A 15784-nucleotide genomic window follows, 5' to 3' on the forward strand; every position below is an offset into this window, starting at 1 on the left:
CCCAATTCAGAAAAGCACTTTAGTTCACGTTAAGAGGAAGGTTAAGTGTGCATTTAAGACAAGCACATGCTTTGCTGGAAGGGAATGCATTATTGAACTGGGGCCAACTTCAGTATTTGCAAGAGAAAAAAAAGCAGCAATATGCAAAATAGATTTGTCATTAGAATTAGAAATACTTCCTTGTTAAGTAAGCAGCTCATGTAGGATGCAGACATTAGAACAGTTCAGGAAGAATGTTAATTGATTAGATAGCTGGAAGAAGTTTCTATTACTAAAATAGTTGTAGGAATAAGAGGCTATGTATGCATGCAAATGCAGAATCAGATTTGCACATATAATCAAATGTACAATTGTAGGATTTTTGAACTGATGATTTTAAACAAAAAAATCACATCCTAGAAGTCTAGTATTAGAATGTATAAAAAAGAATAAAAAGCCTTTATAGCAGCATATTACACTTAGAGTTAAAAGGAAACAGCCTCAATTGTTGTAAGCTGATGTAGTATGGTTGACTTCAACTGAGTTACATTAATTTACACCATCATTGGATTTGACCCAAAAAGATTTGAGGAATTTTAAGTTTCACTCAGAGTTTTTTTAAAAAAGTTATTAATGAAATATATTAAAAAGTTTCTTATACAAGACACCAATAACACTTAAAGCTTTTAAAGAATATACTGCTATAGTCAATGAAGCATCTTCTTAGCATATGTGCAAGGTGCCTCAGGTGGCACGTGACCAGGATTCATCACTGAATTTGGTCCACTGGTCAGATCATTAACTTCCCCGGGCCAGGCTGGGTACTGATGGGGAGTGTAATGTGAATGCTGCTCCATGCTCCCCAGTGAAGTGTAATACAGTAAAGAGCAACAAGACACAAGGACACTGAAGTCACTGCATTAGATACAAAAAAGGAGAAGCACCAAACAGTCTGAAGAAATGGGACCTTATATAAACAAGACTTCTGTTGCATGAAAAGTTGAGATTTTGAAATTTGGTTCTCTTCTGATGTGGAATGAACCTTTTAAAATTTTTAAATGAATCAAACACTAAAGCCCTGCTCTAGAATAGCCAAAAAGCCAAGTGAACCGGGCACTGACCTGGGATGTGGGAAATACAGATACATGTGCCTGCCATACTTGATTCAAACCACAGCCTGGAATGCAGGTCTCCTGCATCTCAGGTGAGTGCCTTAACCATAGAACTATTGGCTAGTCTGCATCTCTGACTTTGGGGAGGTGAGAGGAAGAGGAAGACAAGATAAATTCTATCCCAGACCTGAGAACTTTCCCTATTAAAGTTTTGATTAAAAAACTAGTATTTTTCCACAAAATGTTTCAGTTTTGACAAATTGGCATTCTCCAACGAAAAGAGAATCAAACAGTTCCTGACCAGCTCTACCTTAAATGAAAAATGTGTGGCTTGTGTGCAGAAACAAAAGAAAAGAGTTCAATGGCTTCCAGAGCCCTGTGAGGATGTCTGGACATTTTTATTGAATCAGGCTTATAATTAACACTGGTCCGCTTCTAAATTTACAACTCTTGTTGCAGAGGAGTAGCTCTGTTACACTGAGTTCTCTGTACTATTTCTAAGAAGAGCATGCTAATGCCTCACTCAACACAGCAATATTAAAAGAGAACAAGTTGATCTGTTGTGAGATTCAGTGCACAAGACATACATCTGTGTGGGACACTGCTATGTTCATGTGGCGCTTGCAGTCACACAGGCAAAACTTGGCTAGTTTCATCTTCTGTTACAGACTTAACACTTAGCTCAAGTCCATTCAAAAGTTCATGAATCTTTAAAGTAGCTAGGCCCAATTTCAAAAGAAGGGACCAGCCAGTGATTGTTCTCAGTGAAACCAGGTGAAACTTGCTTGTTCATTCAAACCTGAAACTTCAGAAATACAAAGCCACAAAGGGAAGCCCATGAAAGAGGTCAGCTGAACTCTTGCAAACAAACAGCTCTTCATAAAACTCTGCTACACACCAACCTATCAATACCAGGGCAAATGAGAGTGTGGAGAAAAGGTTTCAACTTTAGCAGATTGCTGGTGATATTTATGTTTCTTCCCCTTCATGTGACTGGTAAAAATGTAAACAAGATTAAGAACAGGTGAAATCATATCAGCCGAAAAAAAATCCTAGATGAACTACACAGACCACTAGAAAAAGAATTACAACTGCCTACTCTCCTCCCTACCTAGGTGTAACTATAAACTCCAGCCCCAGACTGTAGTGGAAGAGGTAGAAGCCTGTAGTATATAGGACCCCATGTCATTCTCCCTTTCTTAACTATGAAGCTTCCACTGGAAAAGGAAATGGATATACTACAAATTGCTTTTCAGTGTAAAACAAGGAAAAGGTTCAGATACAAAAACTGGAAAAGAAAGTAGGGCATCTACAATGGGACACTGTGCACTCTGGCGATCCTTGAAACATTACAAAAAATGGCAAAGACATAGGTGATGGCCCTGACATGCTGTATGTCTGAGTTGGTGCTGCCACCCAGTGTTGGACATGAGTACATAAACACTGCCACAAGAAGGATGTCATGAAGACAATTGTGGCAAGTGAACAGGAATTGCAGCTATGTTCTTCCAGAGGCAGATGGAAAGGGTGTTGCTTATTTGCAGCTATTGGAACCAATGTCAGCCTTCTGTACAGCTGCTGTTTGTCCTTCATAGCCCTCCATGCCATTTTAAGGGTGACAACATCTCAATGTGTTAGAGAGCTACATAGGCCAGCACAGTTCTGTCTTCTCCACCCCCATACCTGAGCTGTCTGGTTCCTTTTTATAATCTCCTCCAGGTGGAATAGGCTCTGCAGGTTGGGTAGAGCAGAGTCACCTGTGCCCTTAATCACACCTGTCCCAGTATGGGGTTTATACACACCCATCACAGGGAGAAAAATATGTTAAACATATATTTGAAAATCTTTGCCTCCTTGCTTTTGATGTTTTAGTTTTCAAGCATATCTGCAACCATGAGGGCTAGAAACTTAGCTTCTTTTCTTTTTTTTTAAATGAAAGCTGAAATTGTTTCAGAGTAGCAGCTGTGTTAGTCTGTATCCGCAAAAAGAACAGGAGTACTTGTGGCACCTTAGAGACTAAAATTTATTTGAGCATAAGCTTTCGTGGGCTACAGCCCACTTCTTCGGATGCATGGAATGGAACATATATTGAGGGGAGATATATATATACACACATACCTCAATATACGTTCCATTCCATGCATCCGAAGAAGTGGGCTGTAGCCCACGAAAGCTTGTGCTCAAATAAATTTGTTAGTCTCTAAGGTGCCACAAATACTCCTGTTCTTTTTGCTGAAATTGTTGTATTCTTATGACTCCAGGAACTGGGACTTCAAGAAAACACACCAAGTATCACAAGACAAAAAATTACAAGAGTTGGCAACACTGCACAGCAGTGTTTTCCCAGTGACAGTAAAAAAAGTTGTACCTTCATTTTCTCATCTTTATCCTGTCAAAGTTCAGGGCAACTGCACCTGTATTTCCTTTCAGTAGTTCAGTAAGCCCACTCAGCTCCCCACCTGTTGCCTTTCTAGTTGGAGGCCCACACCTTCCTCCCTTCTCACTAAGGTACTCCCAGGCTGCACAGTTTCCTGTCTTCACGGTGTATTTCCCAGCAAAGACATTTTTCTAAACAAACCCGCTTGCTTTCTCTTCAGAGACTGATAAGAGTGGTTTCTACAGATATGTTACCTCAGTTATTTCAAAGCAAGCCTTCTTTATTCTTCAGGTAAAAGGTATTGCAGAGAAAGCATTAAAATAATAAAGAACCTGCTCATATGCTAATAAGCTCACCAGGAATCGCCCCACTTGGGTTTCTTTGGGGTTATAAGTTCATCAGTGCTTTCACTTTAGAGTCTTTATTTTCTCTTCTTGTCTCTGGGTCTTCCAGTTTGTTCTCTTGAATTAGTATTTGAATTAGTATATATTAAATAAGCGGGAGCAAAGAAATACATTAGCATCCCTCTTCCCTAGTAGAGAAGGTATATAAATGCTACACCACCACATACACAATTTTATACATAATGTATTGCATTTTTAATACACCCCATACATTTTAGTATTATTATAATTAGTTCATGTTTTGTATTAGATTCCATCAGTTTTGTTCACAGGTCATCATTGTATCAGGATCAGTTTGCTCTTGTTTGCTTCATTCTCTGTTCTTTGTCTGTTGTGTTTATGCTGTTTCATCCAGCCAAGTTTCCAGTGATCACTCTTTCCAGTGTGTGTGTTTGCTGTGTTTCAGCTGCTTTTGTTCTTCCTGTGTTATTCTTTGTTACTGTACTGTACTGACATTCTATACATGTGTGTGCTCACCATGTGAGGACTAATGGAACTAAGGCACTGGGTGGAGGACTGGAAGAAAGGGAAATTGGAAGAAATTGGAAGAAACCTAAGGGTAAAGCCTGTGACCTCAATCCCAGCAAGAGGTCAGAACGACTGAGATATAATGCAATTACGAATATTACAATGCTCAAATAATAAAATAATTAAAATCAACATTTAAAGATGGAACAACAAAAATTTAAAACTACTAGAACCTGTAAAACTAACTTGTTTTTTATGACATACATAATAATATGTATATAATAATAAATGACTATATTGGACTTAATGGGTGGTATAAACTTTTAAAAAAAACATGATTAAAAAATTAAAATAAAATTAATATTAAACTCATTAAAAAGATTAAATAAAGCTAACTAAAGTGTCAATGTAACTGTAAATCACAAAGTGTGTGTGTCTGTGGATCTGGTTCCTGTGTGGGTCCCTCTGATCAGTTCTGAGCCCTACACTACTTAACAATATTATCAATGAAATAAAAAAAAAAATAAATAACACTAAAGTTGGTAGATGACAAAAATTGAAAGATGGTAAGAATTGAACACTCATTCAGGACAGGTCATGATCTGAAGGTGGCAAACTGGGCACAAACAAACACAAGCAATATGTAAATGTATGCTTCTAGGATTAGGAAGCAAAGGGCAGTATGTATGGGATGGTATGGGCTATCCTGGTGGGAGGATGGGATGAAGTAGACTTTATTTGGTGGTTTTGGCAGATACTGGGAACTCATGTGCCGCTGATTATGATGCTGAGGCCAAAAGAGCTAATGTGAGTGCACAAAAAGGGGGAATCTCATAGGACATAGAGGGGTTTTTTTATTATATTGTATTTAGTCAGTAGCAGCAGAGCTATGACCAGAGCCAGTAGTGTCAGTTCTCCATAAAAAGGATGTTGAAAATTGGAAAAAGGATTCAGAAGAGCCACAACAATGATTCGATTCATAGAAAAACCTGCCTTATATAATAGACTCAACTCTCTCAATCTCTATTTATTTTTACAAAGAGGATTGCTGGGTGACTTGATTTGGCAGAGAAGGTATAACACAATCCAATGGCTAGAAGTTGAAGCTAGACAAATGCAAACTGGAAATAAGCCATTCATTTTTGACAAATGAGAAATTAACCATTGGAACAATCTACTAGGAGTTGTGGCAAATTCTCCATCACTAACAGTTTTTAAATCAAGATTGGATTTTTCTAAAAGATGTGCTCTAGGAATTATTCTATGGAATAATATTCTAGGAAATTCTGTGGCCTATGTTATACAAGAGATCAAATAGATGATCATAATCATCCTGTGACAGGGTTCACTCACCACTATAGCACCTCCTGCTGGCTGTCCCAGGGATTCACTCTGCTAGCTAATGTCCCCTCTTCTGGCAGTGTGTTGCTGCTGCCACTTCTGCTCCAGGATCCAAGTATCCTCTTCATGACACAGCCTTCCAGCCAGGTCACATTCTGTTCTCCCCCCTTCCAGGGGAAACTACAGTTTGCTGTCCAGCCACTTCCCTCAGTAGCAACTTCAGCCAATAGTCTGGTCACTTCCTCAGTGATGAGGAGTGGGGACCCAGGCCCACCCACTACTCTGGGTCCCAGCCCAAGGACCTTGTAGATGGCCACCACTTGTGGCATCCCTTCCAACCCCTCAGTTCATTTCCCTGGGCCACTTCCCTGTGATGCCCCAGCACCCTCTTTGTCCTTGCCTCAGGGCCTCAACTTGTTAATCCCTGCAGCCACCTAGGAGCCATCCTTATCTTCCCCAGGTCCCTGCTAGCAGCACTGCTCTGTCCAGGGTACTGGTGCTCCTTCCTCCTGCTAGAGCCTGATCTTCCTTCCTCAAGCTCCAGGTAGCTACTGACCCTGCTCTGCAGCTCTTCTTATATGGGACTGCCCAGGTCTGATTGGATGACTGCAGGCTCCTTACAGACCCTTTCTAATTGGCTGCCTGTTGTGCGGCCTCCCTAGGGTTCTGTTAACCCCTTATGGGCCAGCATGGGGCAGATGACCCATCACAGTTCCTTTCTGGCTTTAAAATCTGTGTTTCTAAAACTGAAGTGACTCTTAGAGATGCTGCAACTGCAGCTAGCATTCTAGCCATATATGCACAGATTGTTTTCCCAATGCCTCTTCCAAACTCTTCCCTCTGGCAGTCTGTGCTTCTCCCTCCAAGTTCCTTGTAGGTTGCTACACTGAGTATAACAAACTTTGGCTAAAGATTTCACATACAAAAACTATTTAATATCAAGTGACAGTAACCTTTAATATGGCTCTATAGACAAAGCAGAGTTAAGCATAAGGTTTCTGGAAATGTTTGTCCATTATCCAGAATTTCCTCCCCCCCAGACAACATGGTAAAGATACTGTACTGTTAGAATTAAGAGGTGACAAATTTACATTGAAAGGCAAGGATATAATTGGTTCTGTCATTCACCAGATGAAGCCTACTGTTCATCAAATAGACATCTTAGAGAAAACACTCAGGCTTTTCTAAAAACAAAAACCACCACACACACACCAATTTATGTTGGCAATTATAGATTTGATTAACACAGCAATTTTTGCTCAATCAAGGGACTCAGATTTTTAATTAATGGAGTTATAAAATAAAGAGCCTGAGACTAAGTTATATTCTCAGGCAACTAATTTAAACATTTTTACAATATAACTGATCTTTAAATTGACATTTAAATGTAGACTTAATTCTGCCACACTGAGGAAACTACTGAAGTAGTGTGGTTGCTCCAGTATAAAAGATCAGTTTGTTTCTCATTATGACAGTTATTGAGAGCTTAATGTAATGCTCAAAGATTGTTCAATCACTTTGCTAATAAAGAGGCGTTTTTGCCACATTTGTTTGTTACATGTGTAATGTTCCATGGCGCTCAGTATCCCAGATACCACATTATATACTTATCATCAAACCTGATTTCAAATCAGTTTGAATGCATCAGAGACATTATTTCTGTCACCGAATTGAGTTTACCTGGTAGGAATCTTGTCCCCCTATGACTGAAGATTAAGTGAACTAATTAAATTCAGCCTAAGTAGTGTGGAGTTGTAACAATTAAAATTATTCCCAAAATAAATCTTCAAACATTGAGATAAGATTGTCAGTTTAACAATAAGTTGTTTAGAATGGTCATGTTTTATCAGATAAAGTCACACGTGCATAACTCCAGGACAGGGTTCATGGGTGAGAATTGCAAGCAGAGCTATGTGGTTCTCAGTAGCCTGGACTTAAACACCTAACTCTATGAGAGGCGGAGGGCTTAGGACACACCCCTCTTATCAGCATCTCCCATTGCTATTTTAGGCAGTGCTCTGCTTTAGTATGCTGGCTTTTGTGAACTGCAGGTGCCTATCTCTCCCCATTCATTGAATAGGGAGGCTAGGTGCCTAACTCTGTGATTCACAAAGCCTGTGTTGTTCCTGTGATATTTTAGGTGTCTAAAAGTTAGGTGATGCAAAGCTTAGCATCACAGCAACCCAGACCCTTTATGACTCTCCATAATACATTTAATTTTTCAAATTTGCTGTACACTTTAAGTGAGGTGTGAGTGCCCTCTTGTGTTTGAAAGAGAATTATTTGAATGCAGTTCAAGAGAACTAGTTCACATGCCATGTGAGTAACTTTATTAAAGTTATTTCAAGCCTTGACTTGCTCTTAAAGGCCTGATCCTGCTGTCCTATGTGTGGATCTCCCAGTGAAATCTGTGGGAACTATTTGTGCTAATGAGCTACTGGATCATTAAGACAATTTAAACAAATCAATTACTATTTCCTGTATCTGAGATCAATCCTCTCTGCACATCTATCTATGCTAGACAAAAGCTTAAATAGACCATATGCATAGTATTCCTTGAAGAATCTTAGATATGTGGCAAACAGTAGTTATAAATACAATTGTAACCCCTCTGCCAGGCCAAAATGATAGCAGCAAGGGCCGGGTTCAATACATAGGGGTCCCTTCCCCACAACGTAATGCAAAACCAGCTCGAGCCCCCACCCAGTGACCTGGGAAAATCTTACACACACCCCTGGGTGCCTCAAGGAGGCAATACTTCCCCTCTCGCAAGCACAGAGTCTTGGTGTAGCAGAAAAGGTTTAATTACATGAGATAAACAACAAGCATTAAATTGGGAAAATACCTCAACTAGAGTTCATAGATTAAACCGTGAGCAAAGACCCACCCCAGCAAATTGGATCATGTCCTTTTCTCGGGGCCCTTGAGTCCAGCAACCCCCAAATCACCCACAGTCCCAAAAGTCCCACAATCCAAAAGTCTCTGTCCTGGGTCAGCGCAGCCCCAGAGTTCGAGAGTCTATCTGCAGAGGTCCCCCTCCCCAGCCTAGGTAGAAAGGGGCACCTTACGTGGTTCGGGGCCAACTGCCCTGCCTCTTCGTGGGGTTCTGCTTCCACTAGTCGTCCCCGCAAACTGCTCAGCTCCGCTTGCTCTGTGGGCTGCTCCGCTCTGCCAGCTGCTCTGGTCCACCAGCTGTCCTGTGATCCGCTCCAGCCGTCCTCACGAGCTGCTTGGCTCCACTCACCCCGTGGCTTCACAAACTGCTCCACTCCGCTCTGCCAGCTGCTCGGCTCCACAGTATTTCTTCAGGCTCCCTCACTCGTTAGCACAGTACTCAGTGCACTCAGCTCAGCAAGTCCAGCTCTTCAGTGATTTCAGCTCTCAGTGATTCCAGCTCACAGCAGGGGAGCCCCAGTGCCAGTGCACCACCAGCCCAAAGTGAGTTCAGCTCAGCAACCTGTATCTAGATTCTTAAGGGAATCAAAAAATTAACTCTGACATTCCACAGTGGAAAGAGGCATAGGTGGAACTGGTGCTTCTGGCTCACACAAGGCACCTATGCCACCAAGTACAGATATCTGTCCCAGCCTCTCTCTTTTCAATGGATTTTGGAACCCGTGTCCCTTGTCTAGCAAGTGCTTTTTAGTTGATAGTGAAACCCTTTATCATAAGCCAATTTTGTAGTTCCTCATTTACTTAATCAGGGTGACAACATTTTATTCCTCCTGCCCCAATAACAAAGAAATTGGGGATCCCACAGCTGTGATAATAACCATCCCAGGCTGCTGTGTGTGATACTAAGTGGGGTGGGAGTGCCAATGCAAATAATGCGAATACTTGAAACTTCTTTCTGCACTCCCCATAATTTACCACCAGATGTCAGGGTAGGGCTCATCCTGACTCTCCTTACACAATATTGGCACAATGAACTAGCATTATTTCTTACCTGCATGGAATATTTTAAGTAGATTATTTGATACCTGAGCTGATAGAAGTAGCCCTTTCATTTTAAGATGTGATTCCCACTCCAACACCCTTCAAAAAGTGTTTTTTTTCATTGTGATCAGATAATCTGACCTATATTATACAAGCAACAGAACTTCACCAAAATAATTTCTTTTGAATTAGTGCATTATGAAGTACTGTGTATATTTATGGTGCTATATAAAAGCTTAATACAGTACAATTAGTCCAAAATATGAGTAACAAAGAAGGAATACTAGCATTTCTCCAAACTTAACCATAGTTTTATAACACAATTTAAGGCAAGAATGATGGTAACAAATGGCTACCTACCTTTCTGTAACTGTTCTTCCAGATGTGTTGCACATGTCTATTCCACTGCATGTGTGTGTACACCCTGTCCACTTGTCAGGTTTTTTTTTTCACTCTGTGGTACCCATCAGGGTGGCTCAAGCACCCTCTGTTGTCACACACCTCTGTGTGCTGGTATAAGAGGGCAGGGCTACCCCTATTCCCCCTGAGTTTCTTCAGACCAAATAGGATCCAAAGGAGGCGAAGGCGGGAGGGTTGTGGAATTGGACATGTGCAACACATCTGGAAGAACTGTTATAAGAAAAAAGTGATTACCTATTTTACTGTGAGTGATTGCACATCCATTTCAGTGTAGGTGATTCACAGATAAACCTGCATGGAGGTAGGCCAATCACTACCTGAACAGTGATTGTAAGACAACCTGTCCGAACCCGGCATCATCTCTGGACTGATGGGAAATGGTATAATGAGAAGCAAAAATGTGGCCCAATGACCAAGTCGCTGCTTTACAAATGTCTACAATCAGCAATTGTGCCAAGAAAGCAGCCAAAGTTGCCTGTGCTCTAGAAGAATGTGCCAATACTCTAGCTGGTGAGGTTATATTAGCCAGTCGGTAGCACAAAAATATGCAGGAAGAGATCCAGGATGAGATTCTGAGTGGAAACTGGTAGCCCTTAGCTTTGTCTGCAACTGCAGTGAACAGCTGCATAGAGGATCTAAGGGGCTTAGTACACTCCAGGCAGAAATCTAAAGTACTTCTGACATCCAAAAAATGAAGTTTTTCCTTGTCCCTGTGTGCATGGGGTTTTGGAAAGAACATCAGTAAATAGATTTCCTGGTTAACCTGAAAATTAGAGACAGCTTTTATGAGAAATTTTGGGTGAGGGCAGACATAAACTCTATCTTTGTGGAAACCTGTATAGAGAGAGGCTCTGATAATCAGGATCTCAACTCACCCACCCTTCTGGCTGAGGTAATTGCAACTAGAAATGCTACCTTCATAGAGGGGTGGAGGCAGCAAGTTGCAAGGGGCTCAAAGGATAGTCCTAGCAAAGTTGATGGGACTAAGTTCAGATCCCAAGGAAGGATGGGATCTTGAGGGTGGGAGTACAATCTTACTAAGTCCTTTAGGAATCTGACAATGGGGTTGGAGAAAAGGAATCTACTATCCACTAAGACATGCAAAGCCAAAATGGCTATTAGCTCTATAAAAGTGAATCTGGCAGCTAAAGTCTGGTTTTCTATCTAGAAGATAGTCCAGCATGAGGTCAAGGAGTGTCTGCTCTGGACGTACACCTTTCTGATGAGAACAAATCGCTGGCTAAGTGGGGCGCTTCTCCAAGTGTTCCTAGCTGAAGGACATTCTGAATAGTAGAAAACCCTCCAGCTGGACCCTGGGAAGTAAAGGAATCAGAGGGAAGGCATACAGAGAGAATTCTACCAAAATAGGAGAAAATAATCTGTCATTGAGCCTGGGCTGAGCCCTCCCTGGGAACAGAACTGATGGAATTTTCTGTTGGTTCTTGTTGCAAACAGGTCTACTGGGGGAGTCCCCAGAGCTGGAAGTTGGACCTGGCCACATCTGGATGTAGTGCCCACTCATGGTGATCTCAGAAGGACCTGCTCAGATAATCCAGGGAAACAGAATACATTAGCAGAAGGTAAGCAGCACTGAGATGAATTCAGTTGGTTATACAAAAGTCCCATAGGCAAATTGCCTCCTGGCACAGTTTAGTTGACAATGTCCTTCCCTGCCTGTTTATGTAAAACACGTTCACCAAATTGTCTGTTAGAATTAATTCTTTCCTACTACATGGAGGAGGAAGGCCAAGCAGGCTATACATACCACTGATAATTCCCTAATATTTTTGAGTTGTTAGATCTTGAGATGACCAGACAACCTGAGTCTGCAGGGAACCCTTATCTGAGACTAGAGTGAGGGTTTGTAGTGGGGGCGGGGGAGAGAAACCCCTACACAAACTTTCAGAGGGTCGATCCACCAATCCAGAGATGACAAAATTATTGTTCCAGAGCCACCAGGGTCCCTTTTCAACCAGGCATTCTGGACAAAAACCAGACACCTGGCAACCCTACTATTGGCCCAAGTCAATAGCATAGCCCTCATTGTCAGGGCAGTGTGGCCTAGTGGCCAGAGTCAATAGTATTGACGAGCTGGGTCACCACCCCAGAATGGGTGGTGGCTACAGTAGGGGGGACCCAGGCCCTCCCTCTCCACTGGGTCTTAACCCAGGGCCCTGTCGGTGGTGGGGTTGCTCACCACCAGCTCAGCTGGGATCCTGCCACAACAAACCAAGCTAGTCTCCAGTTCTACAACTGACTCCTCACAAAGTTTCCCTGGTCACTTCCTACCTGATTCTCCATGGCTTGCCATCTTGGGATTTCAGTGGTGTCCTGAGCGTGGAGGTCATGAGTCATCTCTGTCTGGATGGCCTCTGCATCCTGCAGTGCGGGTGGTCCTTTGACAGGAGTCAGCAGTGCACTGCTTCCTCTCCAGTGGTCAGCCCAGACTGATCTGCTCTGCTTCCTTTTATATCCTGTTTCCAGCTGGAGTATGCCCAGCATAGCCAAGAGGGCATGGCCGCCTTGGCCCAAAGAGAAGGATTAACCCCTGCTGCACCAGTGCAGGGTTGGTACACACTGTCCCTTTGGGGTTCAGAACATTTTGTATAGTGAGCAGAGTTTTTAAAAACTCCTCACCTTACTGGACCTATGTGCTTATTGGGAGCCAGAGAACTGGAATGCAATAAAGGGGGCTGTGTGATTACATTTTTCAGCTCCTTAATAACCAGTGGGAGGATCAGGAGCACAGTTTGTGACTGGATAGTGAATCTAACTTCAGTGTTAACCTCCAGTTCTGAGAGAATCTGCTCTCCTTTTGCAGCCTGCCCTGACTGTGGCATTTTCAGTGAGGGCTACCCTAGGCACCCCAAGTCACAGTAGGTGACGAGTGTTCCAGGAAGATCCTCTCCCCTGAACACCTTGTAGGGTCTCTGCCTCTGTCTGGATTCAGTACCAATACAGTCGAGTGAGGTACCAAGCCTGAGGAAGAGCTACGTCTTTTCTTTGGTACAAGCTAATGGGACTGAGGAGTCGCTCTATGAGGTGGTGCCGCCCCGACTCCCCTCAGTTCCTTCACACTGAACATCTAGGGGAAGACTCCAATTCAGAGGGGCTGGAGGGCGGGTTGTGGAATACACATCTGCATCACACCTCAAAGAACCACGCTTACAGTAAGTAACCATTTCTTTTTTGAGTAGATGCAGACGTGTATTCCAGGTAGGTGACTCATAAGTAGCTCCACCTGTAAGGGATGGGGCTCGGAGTCAATCGAAGTAGGGATTGTAGGACCATTCTTCCAACATTAGCATCTGCCCTGGAAGACGCAGTGATTGCGTAACAGTCCGTAACCATATGTATTGATGGCCATGTGGCCGCCTCATAAATGTCCAACATGGAAATGTCAAGGAACGCTACTGATGTAGTCTGCACTCTTGTCGAGTGAGTCGGTGTCAGCTATGCCTCCTTAGCACATACGATCTCATATGCAGTGTTAAAACAAGACATTCCCAAGGCAACATGTCGTGTGGGGGAGGGCGCATGGAGGGTCCAGTGCCCCCAGCAGTCGCCCAGGCGGCAAGAGGAAGGGGTGGGGCCAGAGCCAGAGAGGAAGGGATGGGGCCAGAGCCTCTCCAGCCACAGTGGGACACTGCCCATAGCAGCTACCTGGGAGAGAGCCTGACTGCAGTGGTGGCAGGCTTCCCTTCTTTCCCCCCCCCCAACCCGCACCCGCCGGCTTAGCTTCCAGGGACAGTGGCTGAGTGAGCCAGAGCGCATGCGTGCACACACACACACCTGGCACGTTCAGCTTGTCCCCAGAAGCCGAGCCCGGGCAGGGAGCAGGCTGCCACTGCCCCCCACCCCAGCCAGGCTCTCCCCCAAGCAGCTGCTGCTGTGCACAGAGCATGCCGCGGGGGTGGGGGGTGGGGGCTCCAGCTCACTCAGCTCCTGTCCTGGAAGCTGAGTCCAGGCAGGTAGTAGGCTGCTTGCTGCCATCCCTCCCAGCCAGGCTCTCTCCGAGGCAGCTGGCTATGCTGCATGGAACAGCAACTGGGAACTGCTCCGTTCCACTCCCTGCCCGGGCCTGGCTGCCAGGGAGGGCGGCCAAACGTGCTGGGGAGAAGACATGTGGGGAGGCCACGTGTCCTCCGCTTTAGCTGGTGCCCCCTAGTAAAGGGAGACACCAATCGTGGTCTATGCAGAGACCGCTTGTATCTTTATGTGGTCCACATATGATATGAACAGGCAAGGCAAAGCACAGAAACTGTGTAGTCCTGCTCAGATAAAAGGGTAGACAGTGTCCAACAAATGGAGGCATTGCTCCTCTAGCTTAGGGGAAAATACAGGCAAATACACGGCCACTGAGAAACCACCTTGGATAAGAGCATCAGGTGTGACTGGAGTATTACCTTGTCCTTAGAGAAATGTGTGTAAGGAGGCCCTGCCATCAGGGCCTGCAACTCACTCACCCTGCCTCCTGGCAGAGGTAATAGCAATCAAGAATGCAGTTTTCTTGAGATGAAGGGCAGTGGACAGGAAAAAAGAGGCTTGAATGGAGGCCCTGTTAGAGCTGCTAAAACCATGTTCAGGTTCTACAAAGGGACCAGCTCTCAGACTGGAGGATGCAGGCAGAGAAGTCCTTTCAGAAATCTCATCACCATGGCATTGTCATTTTTCTTGGATATTGCTGCCAAGTGCAGTCTCAGAGAACTGAGAGTCAGACCCTATTTCTGAAAATATAGCAGGTACTACAAGATGTCCTGGATGGAAGTCCCTGCTGGGTGGGCCCCGCAGGCCAAAGACCACTCTAAAAAACTCTTCTACTGGGTGTGGGGGGAAGGGGGTGGCAGCGACAGCCCACTCACTACCCAGGCTCTGCTTCTGGGGACAGGAGCTGACTCTGAGCATGCTGGTGGGCAGCGCGGGGCTCTGACTTGTTCAGCCACTATCCCGGAAGCCAACCATGGGCAGGAGGCAGCCTGCTGCTGTCACAGCCAGGCATTCTCCCAGGCAGCTGCTGCACTGCACCAGGCAGCATCTGGGAATGGCTCTGTCCTGTTCCCTGCCCGGCTCTGGCTGCCAGGAAGAACAGCTGAACATGCTGGGGGAGGTGGGGGAGCCAGTGCAGTGGGAGGACAGAGCCTTCACACACACAGGTAACTTGAAGTGGGGTGGAGAGAGCCTGGGGGCAAGGCATGGAGGGGAGGGGATGTGGGGAGGTCAAGTGTCCTCCCCTTCAATTGGTGTTCTCCCCCGCCCCAGTTTGGAGGGCACCAGTTGTCACAATGCTCTTCCTCCTCATTCACTCAGGCAGCAGCCATCCTGTAGGGGGCAGGGAACTGATCGCCAGATGCACAGTGTGGCTTCAGTCCTATGTGAGAAAGTCGGGAAGGAGAGGAAGCAGTGTGGAAGGCACAACGACAGAGCAAGGAGATCCAAGAACCATCATTGTCTTGGCCACGCTGTGGCAATCAGGATGAGCCTAGCTCAATCCGCCTTGAGCTTGGAGATTGGGATAGGAAGGAAGGCATACAGAAGAGTCAACTACCAGCTACAGTGGAAAGTGTCAGAGAGGGAACCCAGGCTGAGACTGCCCCAAGAACAGAACAGGTGATGTTTCCTGTTGTCCCTTGTCGCAAATAAGTTGCTTGTTGGGATGCCCCACAATGTGAAAAGAATCTGAGGCCTGGTCTCACTCACTCACTCATGCCCGTCACCCCAGTCGGGGTATGGGCCGCTAACCACAGATC

The sequence above is a fragment of the Mauremys reevesii genome, linkage group 3, assembly GCF_016161935.1.
Source record: "Mauremys reevesii isolate NIE-2019 linkage group 3, ASM1616193v1, whole genome shotgun sequence".
Classification (NCBI taxonomy): domain Eukaryota; kingdom Metazoa; phylum Chordata; order Testudines; family Geoemydidae; genus Mauremys; species Mauremys reevesii.